The sequence below is a fragment of the Dermacentor albipictus genome, chromosome 2 (genome assembly GCF_038994185.2).
Source record: "Dermacentor albipictus isolate Rhodes 1998 colony chromosome 2, USDA_Dalb.pri_finalv2, whole genome shotgun sequence".
NCBI lineage: Eukaryota > Metazoa > Arthropoda > Arachnida > Ixodida > Ixodidae > Dermacentor > Dermacentor albipictus.
In genome coordinates, this window is record NC_091822.1 from 151,180,016 (window position 1) to 151,198,433 (window position 18,418).

General features: G+C 44.5%; 1 long non-coding RNA gene across 1 annotated transcript; it reads right to left on the reverse strand.

Annotated features, from left to right (window-relative positions):
- Positions 1–588: 588 nt before the first annotated feature.
- Positions 589–8,356, reverse strand: LOC135899909 (uncharacterized). Its single transcript, XR_010563746.2, has 3 exons — positions 8,099–8,356; positions 6,465–6,601; positions 589–1,365 (listed from the first exon to the last, which is right to left on the reverse strand). It is a non-coding gene; the product is annotated as an uncharacterized lncRNA (long non-coding RNA).
- Positions 8,357–18,418: the final 10,062 nt, after the last annotated feature.

The following is an 18,418-nucleotide window of genomic DNA, read 5'->3' on the forward strand; positions in this document are numbered from 1 at the left end:
AGGCATTGTAAGTTAAGCTACCAGAATAAAATCAGCTAGTCTAAGGTTACCTAATTGAACAAAATCATTGTAAAATTTGTGACGAAATGTCAAATATTTATTTCATTCAAGAGAAATGGTTACATAATAATGTTTGCACATTTTAAAAGTAAAAAGGAAGATGAGTAAAACCATACCAATACAAAGACATAAGCACCGAATAATGGCACAGGCTTGCTCAATTAAATTTTAAGCAGAACAGTTTTTTTAAATAACCTCACTACGAACTATCACACGTTTTCATTTGAAACGCACTGCATCTTATTATAAAGCACAAAAATAACCGGTCACATAAGTAAGAACAAGTCTGAGTGTGTCTTTAACACAAGGATAAAAAGTTGGGCAAGTTGGTAAAGTAACCTGATCTTGGATTGTAGCGCGGAGTGACACGGACACAGACTAGAAGCAGAAAGGATGAGCGCTAACTCTCAACTACATTTTTATTGAAACGAAGAATATATATATATATATATATATATATATATATATATATATATATATATATATATATATATATATATATATATATGTGTGTGTGTGTGTGTGACTGCAAAAAACCGCAGCACATGTAAATGAATATTGAATACATAGTAGTAACATGAAGACGACAAACAAAAGCTATCAGCCATCAACTGCTTGGCAAATCTGAGTGCAAGCTATTCTCTTATCAAGTATACCTGTAGGCATTGCGACCAATGTGCTCCCAAGATGTATGAGGCATTAGTTATTGCAGAGTTGTAAGGACATGACAATCCTAGGATGATTATGTTCTTGAGGCTTTTTTTCCCCACTTTCCATCGTTTGAAACATGTATACTTTAGTCTTGAAAACAAAAATGCTACAACTGGCGTGTGATAAGTTTTGCATCTTATTTCCTAGCAGCTCACTGAAAAGAGCCACGATGACAAGTTTAAATGCTGTTACGTCATCAGACATTCAAATTTCTTAAACACAAACAAAACCAGATAGGCATTAGAGTGAGCATCACTTAAATACATTACACTGGTTTAAAGTTATTGCACCACTTTGGGCCAGGTAAAAACGTTAGAAACATCAAAAATGTTAAGATTCTACGGCCAACCATGAAAACTAAATAAAAAAAATCATTAAGCTGTCTTAAACGGGTACAGGAGCTTTACAACTGGCCATCTTGGTGATGGACACACAGATAGATGAGCAGCCATTCCACTGAGACGAGAATGTTGAGGGCTTCGCATGGAAGTCTGTGAGACACTGCAGAGTAGTTCTTGGTCCACATGAAGGAGGTTGCTTGCATACACGTCTGGGCCACCATACTTAATGCAGTGTTACCTGAACCTTTTCCCCCTGCATTGTGGTAAAAAAGCATGGTTAAGTTTATACGATATTTAATATGCAAAAAAAGAGGTGAGGCATGCAGACAGGACACGAGTAGAGAAGTGAACACGAACGCGAAAAACATGAAAATTTTCATTAAATTGTTTTATTAGATAAAATTTTTATACTGTAAGTCATTCATTATGAGGGTTCATAACCGCAACACATTTATTATATAAGCAGGTAGAATTATCAGCTTGGTCAGTTTGTACAAGCTCGTTTGAGGCAAGAAATCGAGTTTCACAAACACAACCTCAACATTCTTGATTGAAAAAGGAACACCTTAGATGACATGCAGTCCTGTGAGTGGGAATTGCACAGTTCAAGAAAAACAAATTAGAACTCACAGACCGATCCTGAAAAAGGAATAAGCACCTGCTACTGCAAAAAGCGAATTAATTGGTAGGTTTTAGTAGCACAAGGGCATCTTTGGCCAGTGAGCGCCAAGTCTATATTGCAAAAGATAAAGTTAGCGCATCTTTACAAAGCAAATATATAAAGATGACTAATGCCTCTCTGCACTAGTTGCTTTGCTCTAGCGTGAAGTCATTTTAATGCATGCACACGTACGTACACATGCTACACCCAAGTGTAACAGCTGCAGAATTAAAATTGGGCAGCAACAAAGTCGCAACCTTTAACCATTGATCACAAGCTGTACTAGTGACTGGCGGTAGTACCAATATCGCCAATGACTAGTTGCACTCTTTCTGCCCGACGTTATGCTGCTCTTGTTGTCAAAGATGAGTTACAGTCGGCATTGAGGGAAAGCTGCCCTGAAGAGCAGCTCTTATTTTTGTGTTATTTCTAACCAGTGACCAATGAAGTAATATATTTTTAGAAAGAGAATGACACCGAAAATTGAGTACGTAAAACATTTGGTACATTTTCCGGAATTAACTTGGGGGTTAACAGCTAAAGCGGCAATCCAGACACTTCAACATGTTTTGACATGTTTGCTACCAGTGAATGCTGGAAAATATGTTGGCATTCTGTAGTTTTGTCCAACAATGCAAAAGGGATTCTTAATAACTGAGGAAATAAATGGAAAAGTATCATGAAGTATATTTCGTGAATGTAATGCAGAATCACTCAACTTCTGTTGCTATATAGTCTCCACTTGATTAACCTGCACTTTCTGAACTAGTTCAGGAGGTACTGCATTTCACTACTCATTCCACCAGTTCAACGTGGTAGCAACTGCACGTTGTGATTTGTTTTACTTAGTGCAGGCTATGTACATGGCGAGTTCACAGCATTCCCTGCACTCGGCCGAAAGGTAGTGCATGTTTACGCAGCAGGTGTGGTGCCGCTTCTGCACGAGCGAGGCGCAGAAATCAGAGTTTCATACAATAATTACTAGAGGGAACTCTGACGTTAGTGTCCACAGGAGATCAAACAAGAACGGCTGTACCAGCATGGAAATTATGGGAAGTACATGGATTTGCCTAAACTTCGTCTGTTTGGCTTCAAACGGCTTTGTGACTTTGTATTCTAGTCATTTTCAACAATATACTGTGTAATAAATAAATAAACATTAAAATCGTCCGACGACAGGATTCAAACACAGGAACTCTAGAACAGAAGTTTGATATTGAAACCATTAAGCGACGGAGGCATGTAACGACAAGCGAGTGCAACGCCCTGATGAATTTATCGCGGGCATACTAGTGCCTTGAGACGCTTGGTCCCCTTCGATTTGGCCACCTGGACAAGCTCAATCGTTGCAATTAATAGCAATTGTGCGTGTTGGCGGCGTCTTCTGCACTTCGAAGAGTATAGACTGCGCTTAAATTTACGACAATAAGATTTATATAGCGTATAATATACGAAGCCACAAGAACGTCTGAATTCACAAGCACGAATATCAGGCAAATCCATGTGCTTCCCATCATTCCCATTGTGGTACGACTCCAGCACCAGAGTTCCCTCTAGTAATTACTGTAAGAAACTATGGCAGAAACAGGAGTCATCAACTAAGTTTTGCTGTCCCATAAATCTTACTGGTCATTAATTCCAAGTTTTAGTGCAGTCACATGTCTAGTAGGCAATTGTGGTATTTTGCATAAACATTGCAAAGCCAACTGCGATGAATATTCACTATGGTAAATTGTTTATGATCGAGTAGCATAGACTACTGAAGCAATCTCTGGAAGGCAAGTTAAGTAATTTTCTTATTAGCAGCCTTTAAACAGCATTCGAGCATATGACACATGCACCTCAGATATGCAGATAATGTTTCCTTGACTCAGCAAGAAGCTATGCTTCATGTTCCATGAGGCTACTTCTATCAAAGCAGTATTGGTGCTCTCTAAAAACAATGCCAATGCAGATGATCCAAATATTTTTCAGGGGCAACAGTTATGCCTGAAATCATGCTAGATTAGTTTTTTTAAACAGATGCTCAGACCATGTTAGAAGTGCTTCTTAAAGTCCTCCTATTTATTAGACTAGTCATATATCTGTACACAAAGGCTACTAATTAGGTCCCATGCTATATCATCATCTTAACAAAAACTTCAATTAGTAATACACATGCTGTGATAAGATTTGAGACCACATTGAGATGCTGAACAAGGTGAATTCATTATTTTTTAAATGAAGCTCCTGTTCTTCCAAACGAGAAGAAAGGATACTGAGGGTCAAAATTTTTCTGAATCAATGCTGGAAGATGCCAGGGTAGGCACGTGGAAACTTACTTGTAATTTTCTATTTAAATGTGCGAATGATAAAGGGAAAGGAAAATGGTAAAAAAAAAACAACAACCAGGCATGGGAGGAGAACGAACCTACAGCCTTTGCATTAGGCATGCGATGCACTAAGCACTGTACCACCGAGGCAGCATTCAACTGTCCACAATGGCCCCTCAGATTGTCGACGCTCGAACACGGCCGTAGTACCACAGTGGTTAGTATATCACATGCGTAATGTGAAGGTTATGGGTCCGTTCCCCACCCACAGGTGGATATCTTTTAATCCACTTTCACTTACCTAGAATTTATAATTTCTATACTTCATATAAAAAACTTAAAACATGTTCCTGTATGCTTTCCTTGGCCTCATTATCTGCTGGCTTCTTCCAGTTCTATTACTTCCAACACTTATACATATTCTAATCTGGTAAGTAAACAGTTTTGCATGATGCTGGAATGCAATATAACACATTATTGCAGGGCCGTGCTATGTAGGATGCCTTACATTGCCCAGGCAAGGTTTATTAATGTCCATATGAAAAAAAAAAACAATTCCCACTCTAGGCAGAAATGCTGTGTACTGCTGTGTGCAACAGGGTTTAACGAAAACAACTTGTTCAGAAATAAAGCCACCAAACAACGAGGAAATATGAAAACTAGATGAAAATTTGTGCAGTTGCATGTTACAAAATTAGCACAGCAACAGATGAAGACATAATGAAGGAAGCACGAAGATGGTTTATTTTGGAAAACACGAGGCGATATACTTGAAAGATGCATATGAGCTTACACGTGGAGAAATATTGTTTATGTAGCAGCTAAACTACGCACAGGCCTAGAGCACACTGATACAAGGTGTCGAGCATGTAAATCTTATCATGCCCTTAAGTCAAAGAAACATGGCTGTTTCTCATGATACGCTAGACATGGCTGGCTCACACAACTTATCCACTTCTATATATGCCTTGTAATTACCAGGTGGTCTGTATGACATGTGCAAGCTTTAAATATGTATAAGTGCCACGTAGCTAGACAGCACCAAGGTAATGTCGTTTGCCATCGTTTTGAGGGAGTGAAACCAATTCTTGAATTTTTCGTAATTAGGTAATTAGTTATTAACAATTATTTAACTGATCAAATATTTTATGCAAAGCAAAAGTGTCAGTGCGAAAATTGTAGAGCATCTTGAAAAATTCCCAAGCCAGCTTTCTACTGCTCAGTAGGTGCAACGAATTTTTTTTTCAAGCTTGAAAGAAGCCAGTGAACACATGCATGAAGTACCGTGCAACTAACCGCTTGTGCACCTGAACACCATTTGGCTCTTCCTTTCATGCTTGAAAAAAACTTTTTGAAAAGAATATTTTAGGAATTGATTATTTATTATTGACTATGTATTAGGCAAAATGCATCAAATAGTGTGACTGCCACTTCCATTTTCGGCGACATGAATTGACTCCATTTTCATGTCCAAATCCAGCTATACATGGTGTGTGTTTTGAGCTGGTTCTGTAATTTAAACTGGTTTTGACTAATTGAAGCTTCGCACCCTAATAACGGAATCAGCCTAAAAAGAAATTGGTACATAAACAGTCGCTGTCAGTACTGCATACTCCTTTAACTTAGTGCAAAGTGCTTGTGAGCCAAGAAGTCGGTAGTTCAAAGCAGTATTTCTCATTTTGACCTGGTGTTATAGCCCACTTACTATGATGCCATGCTGCTCAGTCATGCTGGTCCCAGCTTCAATCTAGGTCATGGCAGCTGCCCTCCAATGAGGGTAAAATGCAATACCGCTTATGCACTTAGATTCAGGTGTACATAAAAGAAGCCAGGTTCTCAAAACTTTAGGTTTCGGAATGTAAAAGCCCATAATTTTATTTTAAAATCTAAAGGTGCTTTATTAGGAGCAGGGGCATTATTTTGAGCTTTTACTGCACTGCCATGGCACCAAGAAGCTCCAAGTAAATAAAAACAATTTCTTAGACAATGTACATATCTTGCAAACATTTACAAACACTTCTCTGCATGCACCTCTGTTGCTGTTATATTTAGATCCGTATGCCAAGGCGGGTTATGATGTTAGAACATGTTTCAAACTTTTTTTTACCACTTTAAAGTTGTTGGTTATTTTGCATCTCACTGTGTGTCGAACGCACATTTCAGTGCATCAATTTCTTCAGAAAGTGCACTCCTCTTTATCTATTTGTGCATGCAAAAATGGTTCAGAAGAACTGCTTTCTGAAGGTCTGTATAACAAGCAAAAAACAATTCTATGTAGGCTGCACAAAGAGAAAGGATTGGTTTGTAAATATGTTATTTAGTTCTTAAAAAAAAGAGGCAGCTGTCAGTATTCTGTTCCAAAGTAAAAATTGCCCCTACCTGGCTCTGCTTCATTTTCCGATGTTGATGGTCCATTCGGGGGCACTCAACTGATAGGCTGAACTTTGGCGATGTCGGGTGTGCTGTCACCAGGCCCAAGGTCGATCGACATCCTCAAGAAAAGTCGAGTCCAAACGCTATAAAAGAAATATCTAATCATTTTGCTGTCAGTTTTGTCATCTTGCGTGTTTCACACACTGCCGTCAGTGAAATATTTCGTCACTTGGATACTGAAAGAAATTCAAGCATTTTCTGGCAGCCAAGCTGATGATGATGATGTGTGGTAGTTTATGGCGCAAGGGCCAGGTTTGGCCAAAGAGCACCATGACAAGTGGTAATGTTGATGTATTATGGAAGATGTGACTTGGCTGTAAACTGGCCTAAAATTGTCGCTGTAAAGTGCGTAAAATCTACGTGCTATAAAATTATGGCGATGACTAATGACGAATAATATGAACATTAAAATCCATCGTGGAAGAATGATGCAAAATAGAAAATATATAGGATGGTAAAATTACTTGGAGCACTGCTGCCTCGCCAGAGCCCTTGAAACACAAGGGCCTAGAGGCATGTGCTATACGAAAGAGCTATCACAGCGGCATCCTCTGAAAAGAGGGCGGCAGCCAAGCTCAATACACAGTCAATGGAGAGCATTAAAAAACAAATGCAGTTGTCACATTAGATTGATCAAGTACAGCAGAAATGGAAAATAAATCAGTGATACTGTGCCTGTTGGCTTTGAATGTAAGAAACGTAAAAACAGGAACTTGCAGCCACGCCACTTTCAATTTCCCGCGTTTGCTACGCCTCACAAGTTTGGCATCGTCCGGTACTCGGGGATAGTACAAGCTTAAAAGCAAGATGAACGAGCGTCGGCATAAATTAACAGGATACTTAACCGGGCAATATTGGCGCATAAAAGAACTCACGTAACGAAGCTACTGTCAATTACCCGATGACGCATCTGCGGGTGGTGCGGTGTGGGCGAACAATTCAATAAGGAATGAGAGTTTCACTTGTTTCACGCCTACTAAGCTAAGACAGAATGTGAGTTTCTTACTAAACTATACTGGATATTTACGCTCCAAATAAAACGCTGGAAATTTTGTTACGTCACATTGCATACATATAAGTGAGGAAATTGCTTTTAGTGTGTTCTGGCCAGAGGGCATGTAGCAGCAACCACTCTCATGCAACAAAAAGCATTAAACTGGTACTCGCGGCACGGAAAACAAACACATCCAGCGCCAACGTTACGCCTCTTCGAGTCAGAACTAAGCACGATCAAGCCAGTTTTCTAGCCTTCACAACGCCATGAACACCACCAACATCGAGCGAAACAACTCTCTGCGCTCGAAAATTATTACCGCTTCCATTTACATACCTATCGCAGCCACAAGCAAAAGTCGATGGGCTAGCTGTCCACAAGCCGCAGGTTAGACTGAAAGCAACACATTGCGGTAACGAAAAACAATTTCCACGCTGACTTAGCAGCCGCGGTGTGCTCTAAGTGCCAAAGTTCTCGTTTGCCGCTCGAAATTCACACCATGATGACGGGCACTGCATCTTTCAAATGAAATATTTCACGCTTTGCTCCGGAGCTCAATAGGAGGGCGAAACGCATTTGCACGTACCTGAAATCCGCATGCCGGAAACCCGTCGACGCTTCCGAGAACGGGGCGCACAGTCATGCACCCGTACGGCGGCTTGACTTGGACGTGAAGCACTTCTATCAAACATTTCAGATGCGACATGTTTCACACCGATTGCGCGAGCACCAGAAAATGACGCAGGCCGCATTGCGACGCCGAGCAGACGTGCAGCCACCGATGCGCTGTGTGCGCGGATTGCAGAGAACAAAACCATACGAAACGTTAGGCGCGAGAAGATGGCGGCTCTTGTTGCGGAGACGAAGCGGAGCAATGACGCGCGAATGAATGTTGCCAACTGTTGGTTCCTCGTTACGCCGGCGGTGTCGGCTTTAGTGGCGTGTGTTGCGGCTGTCTAATTTTGTATTTCTTTTCTTCAAACAGTATAGCTAAGATCAGTTCTTTGTTTGAATTTTAGCTGTGTCGTTTGGCATTGTCTTTGTCTTTTTATGCTATTAGGCGGCCAATTATGGCCTCTCAAGTTCGCGCGCGCCATCTTCGCGCGCAAATCTCAGAGGCCATAAGACAACTCGTTAGGAGATGCCGTTATGGTCGTTGTTAACGTTTCATCATCCTTTCTTCAACTGAGATAGAAAGGTAGTGTCCCTTTTCCCGGGGTTGGGAGGGGGTGATCAAGACGGCATTGCTCAGCGGGGGAGTAGGTTGGTGTTGGTTCTTATCGCGAAATTCGTGAACCCTGCAATTTTTTTTATAACGTAAGCATTTCTGTATTTCCCCAACAAGAAAAACCATCCGTCCGTCAATCCGTACAGCACGATATCTTTCAACATAGAACCCGCAGCAGCGAGTGAATTCACCTTCGTGCTAGCTCTCGCTTCCACGCGACCGAAGCGGCGAGAACACTGCGCTCACGAAGCTTTCAGCTTATGCCGCACTATGCGCTTTTCGCAGATCACTTTCAAGATAGGTGTCCGCGCGTCTGTTTTCAAAGCGAAGTAAACGGTGAGAACACAGCGCGTGAAGTTTTCAGCAGTGGGAACACTCTGTCCACAATGCAGTTCGCTTTCAAGATACGGTTCGCGCGGCCGTGCCACAAGGAGCCGCCGCCGGAGAACGGTTGATAATGGTTCGTCGCGGATGCGGAGGGCTAAAGAGCGATAACGGCTCAAAACGAACGGAACGTAACCAGCGCGCCTGGCCCCGCCACCTGCAGTACTTCGCTTGCGCCGCCGGCCAGAGCAGCTCGTGTCGCCGCAGCGCTGTCGCTTATACTTGTCGGATCAAGTCTCAAAACATTGATAACGACATGGACTGCCTGTAGATGAGGAAGAGTCACAATGCTTACGCACACTTAGACAAATCCGAGAGGAGTTGCTGTGTGATTTTTTTTACTGGAAATCTACAGTCAGCGGTGGAACCCAGAGTTGACAATGCCTGTAAGAGGGGTGCCAAGCTTTTTTTTGTGTGTGTGTGAGAGTCTTGCCCAGCTCCCAAAGATCTGCTCAAGATAAGACTTGCTGATGGCTGTATGTGTTTTTTTTTTATTGTCGCATGCCCTCGAACCGCCACGAATCCTACAGTTTAATGGCATTAGAGCAGTATTCACGTCCAAAGGGAAATGCAGCCGGTAATTGGGCTGCCTAAGGTTTGCAGCCCGGCGGCAGCTGCCCTCCCGTCCCCCGTTTCCGTTGACAAGTTAGGGGGAGGGGTCCAGAGCAATCTTACACCCCCCTCCCCACAGTGGCGTAACCAGAAAACTTTTTCGTGTAAGGGGGGGGGGGAGTCCCAATGGACCGTGGAGCGGGAAGAAGCGGGGCCATTTCCATAGCAGCAAAAATTTTACTGTTTGTGAGCGTTACAAGCGCCCGGCGTGCCCCACTTTGCTACGCCGCTACTAGACAACCCCCCCCCCCCCCCCCGCTCCCGCAATCGACGCAAATCGAGCTATCAGAACGTGCATGACACGCATGCATAACATAACATGAATGACATGCCGCGAGGATGGATGTCATGGATGTCATCACATCATCATCATCAGCAGCAGCTTATTTTGACGTCCATCGCAGGACGGAAGCTTCTCCAGCGATCTCCAATACCCCTGTCTTGTGCTAACTGGTTCCACGTGTCTTCAAGTTTCCCAATTCCATCACGTCCGCATTATTCTCTGCCGTCCTCGACTGTGCTTCCCTTCCCTTAGCACCCATTCTGCAGCTCCAGTGGACCAGCAGTTCTCTCCCTTACGCATTGCAATGTCTGCCCAGCACGGCTTCTTCCTCTTAATGTCAACCAGAATATCAGCTATCCCCGTTCGCTTTCTAATCCACATCGCTGTCTTCCAGTCTATTATCATCATGCCTAATAATTTTCATTCCATCGCTCGTTGCACGGTCCTCAACGTCTTCCCAAGCTTCTTTGGTAACTTCCAAGTTTCGGCCCCATACGTTATTAACGGTAGAAAGCAATGGTTAGCGCTAAGCTCCCTGGTCATGATTTAGTAATGCCTGCCGTAAGCTCTCCAGCTAATGCTTTATTTTTGTTAATTTCCTTGATCAGAGGCCCCTGCGAGTAATTAACCTCAATAAACGTATTTCTGCGCAGGTTCTAGAGGCTGACTGCCGACCATGACATTCGTTCTCTCGCCAGGCTGCGGAACACTACTTTTCTCTTCTGCATACTAACTCTCAATCCGACTTACACTTTCTTCGACAAGTTCCTCAAACGTTTGTTGCAAATAGTCTGCAGCGTTGCTGAGTATGCCAATGTCATCTACAAACCGTAAGTTAGGGAGCTATTTACCGTTAGTCCTCACTCCTAACCATTCCCAGTCTAACTGGTTGCACACCTTTAAGTATTCAGTGATAGCATTGTAAATATTTTGCCATTGATCATATGAAGCCTTTTGCAATATCTGGCTATGCAAAGTCTGCGCGTTAGTGTCATCCGTTCGATATCAACATTCATGGGAAACTTCATTTTTGACCACTGTTCGGAGCCAGTGCGCTGCTGCCTAGGTGCCCCGATCTAATCATTCCAGCTATCTGATTCAAGCGCAGGTAGCGCGCGTTTCATGTATAGCCAATATAACGCCTTAACTGGCAATGTTCATTGATTTATTTATTTTATTTATTTTATTTATTTATACATACTGCAGACCACATAACGTGGTCCAAGCAGGACGGGCATATTTAACAAATCACATTGAGTACATGGGTGCACATACATTATGTTTTACATCCAGATACAAATAACTAGCAAAAATAGCAAAAACACAATGCAAAAACACAATAGGAAAAACACAATGGCTAAATGTATACAATGCTACGCGATGGCAAGACGATCGCGCTCTGGTAGAGAATTCCATTGAGACACTGTGTGCGGGAAAAAGGAAAATTTATAAGCATCTGTTTTTGCGAAATATGGCGTTAAAGATCTTGGTTGTTGATGTCGTGTATGTCTTGTCGCTATGGGGGATAAATACAAGGAAGGATCAATAGCGAATTGCTGGTTAAGGAGAGAATTCAGGAAGCCAAAGCGAAATTGCCTTCTTCTGTACTGAAGGAGGGGTATGTTATTGGTTGTCATTAGTTCCGACGGAGAGTCTACACGACGAAATTTAGAAAAGATAAATCGAACAGCCTTTCTTTGAATTCTTTCGAGTTTATCAATGTTATGTTTTGTGTAGGGGTCCCATACTATGCTTGCATATTCTAGCTTTGGTCTGATGTACGATTGATAGCATAGTAGTTTTACATTTGGTGGAGAATTACGAAGCCTGTGTCTTAGGAAACACAACTTTCTGAAAGCAGAGGAACAAATGTTATCAACGTGTGAATTCCAGGAGAGGTTAGCAGTGAACGTTACACCTAAATATTTGTAGTTATCGACATGAGTAACTGTAGATGAACCTAGGGAGTAAGCATACTGAAAAGGGGATTTTTTTTTAGTTATAGAAATGGAAACTGTTTTTTGTGCATTGATGACCATGCCCCACTGGTTGCACCATTGGTATACGTAATCTAGATTTTTGTTTAGTTCTTTTTGATCATGTGTGCTGCAAACCTCACGGAATAATATACAGTCATCTGCGAACAATCGAATTTGAACCGTTGGATCAATTATATCTACGATATCATTTATATAGCACAAAAATAGCAAGGGCCCTAGCACACTGCCTTGGGGCACACCCGACGTGACTGGTAGAAGGCGCGAATTTATCATATACTGTAAGCTTGTTCACTTACTCCCTTATAATTAGGGTGTAAATTAGAAAGACTGGGGTGTTCCAAGGGTGGTTTTTTGTTGAACACCCTTTTTCGTTAAAAAAGGGTGTTTCAAGGGTGTTTACAAAGGTGAAAAGATGAATACACCCGCATTACACCCATAAGGGTGTGAAAATTTTAAGAGTGTAGGAAAGGTTACTGGCGGTGGAAGGCGCGCGTCCAACCGAGAACGAATCTGGTATCCCAAAAGTCGTTGAGACGGTGATCCTCCATCATCCAGGGGCGTTCTAAGGTAGCTAAAGAGCGGTTTAGCCAATCGCTCAGACAAGTCACCTGACCGAACCTTCTTGAGGCCATCTTTCGCCCACTCGATTGGGGGTGATATGGTGCCGTACCAAAGTGCTTTATGTTATTTCCTGTCAGAAACTTCGTGAAAGTCTCTGACGTGAATTGACTTCCGTTGTCTGTCACAATGGTTCTTGGTATGCCCAGCCTGCTGAAGATTTCACGCAAGGATGTCACTGTCGACTGTGCTGTGGCATGACGCACTGGAATTGCTTCGATCCATTTCGAATGTGAATCTATGATCCCTCTATATAGGATCATGGTGTTTCTCACTGGACCAGCATAATCCAAATGTGCACGTGACCAATTCTCGTGCGTTAGTGGCCAGCTTACTGGTATTTTTGCCGGTGGCATTGCGCTTGCTTGTATGCATGTAGTACAATTTCTACTGATTTGTTCGATAGCTCCGTCGATGCCGGGCCACCACACGACCGTACGGGCAAATGCCCTAATTGCAGACTTACCCTGGTGCGTCTCGTGCAGGAATCGCGGCATGTCACCACGAGCAGCCTCGGGAATCACGACTCTGTGACCCCAGTAAATGAGACCTTCGTAAACGGTTAGCTCACTCTTTCGTGCGAAGTATGTTTCTAACCGCGGATCGGGTCTTTTTGCTCTTTTGGCCAACCACGAAGCACGTAGGACTTGATATTTCTAAGTACTTTATCTTTCTCGGTCAACTCTCTCATTGCTTGCGGCGAAAGAGGCGTGTCATCCAGCTGCTGCAGCGAGTGCACATACTCGTGTAGCTCCTCTGATGTGTCCTCGGTGGTTTCTAGAGGAAGCCGACTGAGTGCGTCTGCATTCAGGTTGTCCGAGCCAGGTTTGTACTCTATCTTGTACTGGTATGCTCCCAGCAGCAAGGACCAACGCTGAGTTCTTCCGGTAGCCACGATGGGCGTGGGACGATCTTCGCGAAGTAGACCCACCAGCGGCTTGTGATCTGTGATCAAGGTGAATGTCCTTCCCAGTAGGTAATCCCGAAACTTTGATACCCTGAACACTAGGGCCAACGCTTCACGCTCCAGTTGGGAATGATTCCTTTCCGCTCTGGTAAGTCTTCGAGAGCGAAAACCTATAGGCTTGTCAACATTGCCAATGCGATGGGACAGTATACCGCTCCGATTCCGTTCGGTGACGCATCGCACTCCAAGCGCAGCGCCAGTGAGGGATCGAAGTGGGTGAGCATTTCGGCATTGCATAAAGCGTTCTCTGATTTCTGAAACGCTTCCCGTTGTTGACAGCCCCAATTCCAACGACGTTCTTTCGTTAGCAAATCGTGGAGCGGGGATAGCAGACGGGCCATATTGGGAAGGAACTTGCTATAATACGTGAGAAGACCCAAGTAGGAACGCAGGTCACTCACGTTCTTGGGTGTTGGCGCCTTCGTGATAGCGTCCATGTTCTTCTCCAGGGGTTGCAGCCCTCCCGTACTGATCTTGTGGCCAAGGTACGAAGCCATCAGGCATCCTGAAGGTGGACTTGTCTTTCCTTAGCTTGACGCCGTACTCTCAAAAGCACTAGAGAACTGCCTTGAGGTTCTTTCCGCCGTCATTCCCATTCTGCGCAACCAGAACGTCGTCCAAGTACGCCAGAACTCCCGTCAAACCGTTCAGGACGCTGTCCATTATTCGCTGAAAGATAGCTGGGGCAGAAGACGCACCAAATGATGCTTCAGGCGGTTAAAGCAGAATAATCCCCGATGTGCGTTAATGACAGTCAGCTTCTTTGACTGCTCATCCAGGGGAACCTGGTTGTAGGCGTATCGAAGATCATTGTCATTGTCAGGTCAAAAGGTCATTGATTACTGGGAGTGGGTACTGCTCCGTCACACAGCTGGCATTTACCGTGAGCTTGTGATCGCTACACAACCGAACTGTTCCGTCTTTCTTCATTACCGGAACTATCGGTGTCGCCCACTCCGAGTGAGCCACCGGGGACAGGACTCCGGATTTAACAAGCCTGTCCAGCTCGTTAGAAACCTTTTCTCACATTGCATATGGAAGTGGCCCGGCTTTGAAGCTTAGTGCACTCTGCAAGGATGTAGAGTGCCTTCTGATCGTCTGCAAAACGGGCAGGAAGTGTCATGCTCTGTTGGGAACATATTGTGCAAGAGCACGGGATACGCTAGCAGCCCCGCTTGCGTGCATCGCACGATCGTTTGCTGCCTTCGGCTGAGTTGCGGATGCGGACGGGGAAGCCTACATCTGCCGCTTCTGTACATTTGGGCGACGTCTTTGTAATTTGACACGGGGTGCGGTAGCTTTGGCTCGTCCTCGACCCGGATTGACAGTTCTCGGGCATAGCGGTTGGCGAGTGCGTTGCCCTCCACTTGCGAGTGAGCCGGGACCCACACGAACTCAACGTAGCGTTCGAAGCTTATGGGAGAATTGACTATTCAGCAGTTAAGTACGATACGTTTAGAGTACTGGCGGGGGAAAATCAGGGACAAGATGCGTCGGCGTCGTTGCAGGCATATAGGTAACTTTGCAAGATAACGTAAATATGCGCTAGCTAAACACGTTTCATTTTCAACAAAAGAGCTCTCTCTCTCTCTCTCTCTCTCTCTCTCTCTCTCTCTCTATATATATATATATATATATATATATATATATATATATATATATATATATATATATATATATATATATATATATATATATATATATATCAGGTAAATATAGGGAAACTGCTATTGACTGCAACACATTCAGTGAAACCTGGTAAGCTCATGCATGACCGCCTGGAGTTCTTAATGTGCAGCTAAATATAGGTCATCATCATCAGCCTATCTTTTATGTCGACTGCAGGACGAAGGTCACACCCTGCGATCTGCAATGATACCTGTCTTGCGCTAGCTGATTCCACCTTGCGCCTGCAAATTTTCCAATTTTATCACCTCCCCTCCCTCTAACTTTTTGCCGAGCTCGACGGCGCTTCCCTGTACATTTTCACTCCATCCAGGTGCGGTCGCCGCGGCCGGGTCCCTTAGAGACCGTTTACGTCAAGAATTCGGTGAACGCACGATTCGACCACTGCGTAACTCTACGGGATACACGAGACTCCAGGACACGTGTTCTGTAAACCCAGAACAAACGGTTGGCTCGAATCCTACCCGATTCTCACTCTGCAACCGAGTCCCATTCACCGATTTCATCGGATCAACCGAATCTTCGCCCAACCCACCATTCGTGAAATGCCGCACTGCAACTCGTATACTTGGCGACACCAGTGTAAGAAAATCAGCCGAGTTCAGCGATTCCTTCGGTTACGGACTCATTTATAACAACTGTAGTGGAGAGATAAAGATAGAGGGAAAAAGAAGGAAAGGCCGGGAGGTTAACCAGGATGTGCTTGCTTAACCTCCTGGGGTAGGGCAGCAACCAGAAAACGAAGAAAGAAACAGAAAAGAAATACAAGAGAAAGGGAGAAGAGAAGAAAAATAAGACTAAAGAAAAATAAATAAAGTGTTCACTTGTGTTTACCGCTGTATATCCCAATGCATTTTCTGTACATTTTCTTAACCCACTCCTGCTATAGCGCAAATTGCGCTGCAGTATGTATAAATAAAAATAAATAAACAGACTGGAGCAGGCTCTCGCACAGAGGACGCTGCCATCTTCTCGAGCAGAGCTTTTATTTCTTTGGGATGCGCGCAACGTCATAATCTCCCGCTTCATTAACGCCATGCTGTGACCTCCGAGACGCGTGTCCAGACGCCGCGCCACTCTCGGTCTCACTTGGCGCATGAAAGCCCGCACAAACTTCCAAGCTCCGAAGCTGCTCCACAGAGCGTGGGTGGTCGGCGCGTCCGCCTCCCCCACATTACACATTGCCGCTGATACTCGAGTTCAAGCCCCAATGGCGGCAGCAAGGCTTTCTTTGTCTTGCGGTGAGCTTGAAGCTGATGAGGAAACCCGACGACGACGTCTTTACAACGTCGACGACGGGTCGGCGTATCGGAAGAGGCGGACCATCAGAGTTTCCCTGCAAAGTTACTAGAGGGGAATGTGGCGCTGCGATCGCTCACCCACCTTGTGGCTTGATTTACTTAAGCTTTTTTTTTTCGCTAAACGCAGCAAGGAAGGGATCAAGACCCTCCGCACATGTATGATCACTGGAGAGTGTTGCAGTCACGAGGCAATATTTCGCTGAAAAATGATCCATTTGAATACGTTGCAATTCATTTTGAAGCCAGGGGCCCTATAACGTAAAACTATTCCAATATGTTTTTATTCTAATGTCCTGACGTCAAACTTGCGTAATCGCCGACGCAAGCATCGGGCGGTCACCCGCAGGGCTGTCTGAACAAACCAATCAAACGCTCTGCTCGTTCATAGGACGTCACTTTTGTTTGCTTGAGAAACGAATAACATTGATTATACAATGAGTGGCTTGTCTTATCTAATTGGCTCAGAAGAGGCGAGGAGCACGCTCAAGTGGAGAGGGATTCGATGGGGCCGAGCCACTGCACTGAAAATCGATAGCCCGGTGAAGAGGGTGGTGCCTGAGTCTGCGATTGGTCCGCTTTCCCTTACTTTGCTTGCGGTGGCTCGTCCACAATCGCGGCGGCATGCAACGGAACCTTAAGAATGACGCGAAAACGGATCCTCAACAAAGAAGAGTTGGCAGAACGAGGTCGTAAAAGTGCCGAAAGTGCTCGAAAACGTTACACGGCCACGCAAAAAGTTTTGCGTGCCCGTGTAACGGCAGGTGCGAGAGCCGGTGCCTGAGCGATCGGCGGCAGCCATCTTTTATTCCTTTCGGAACGGGGCAGCCTGCGGCTATTCAGAAAAAAATCAGTTTTGTTCGGCATATTAATGCATCTTTAACGCGTACACGTCACTTTGACGCGGTGAGTTCTTGCGGTTTTGTGACGTCGCATGAGAGGCAGGTGAAGTGGGTGCAGTCCGAGAACTTTTGACCAATAGCCGAGGGCTGATGGCGAAAAGGCGTCGAATCAGGAATAACTATTTTTCTTTTGTTCGATCAAATCATTCATAATCAGCGTGTACACGTCATATCAGATGGGGAGCTATCGCAGTTTTCGTGACGCCGCGTGACAGACAGGTGAAGTGGGAGTGGTCCAAAAAAGTTTCTCACCAATCACGGAGACCTGATTGCAGAATATGAATAGAAAAGTTTGGAATATTTTACGTTATGGCGCCCCAGAAGTACGAAGTCCTGGCAAATCGATGTACTACCTGCCCACCTTTACCACAGGTGGTATTCTGGACATCGTCAAAATCCACAGCCATATTGTCAAATTCTGTAATGACGGCGTCTTTAGCCAGACAGAGAGGCCGTAGCAGCCCTCTGGGCCAATCACAGCAGACCAGATGGCGGATTCCACATTATGACGGAACATCACAATGTTCAGAATAGCACCCCACGCTGGCTCTACCACCATAACTGTTGCTCCCGTAGTTACTGTACCACCAAATATCTCTCCGGTAGATTTAGTAGGAAACTCTATGCGACGGATGGACACGGCAGACCGGGTTTAGATCGTTTAACCGAGGTCGCAATGAGATGAAACAGTAACAAGGAAAGTGGGACGACATTCACCCTACGCGTCCTCTGGCGGCAGGCCTCTATTTTATTCCGGGTCCGGCCCCGTGCCTCCTTCCGCCGGGTCTTCGCCGTCTCGTTGCTGTACCCAAGAGCAAGGCCAAGGTGCGGAACGATTAGCAGGCACAGCCGGCCGAGGTAGGCTACGAATAAGCTCGCAAGACAAAAGAGACACGGACTCGCGTTAGCTGCTCTCAAAATGACGATT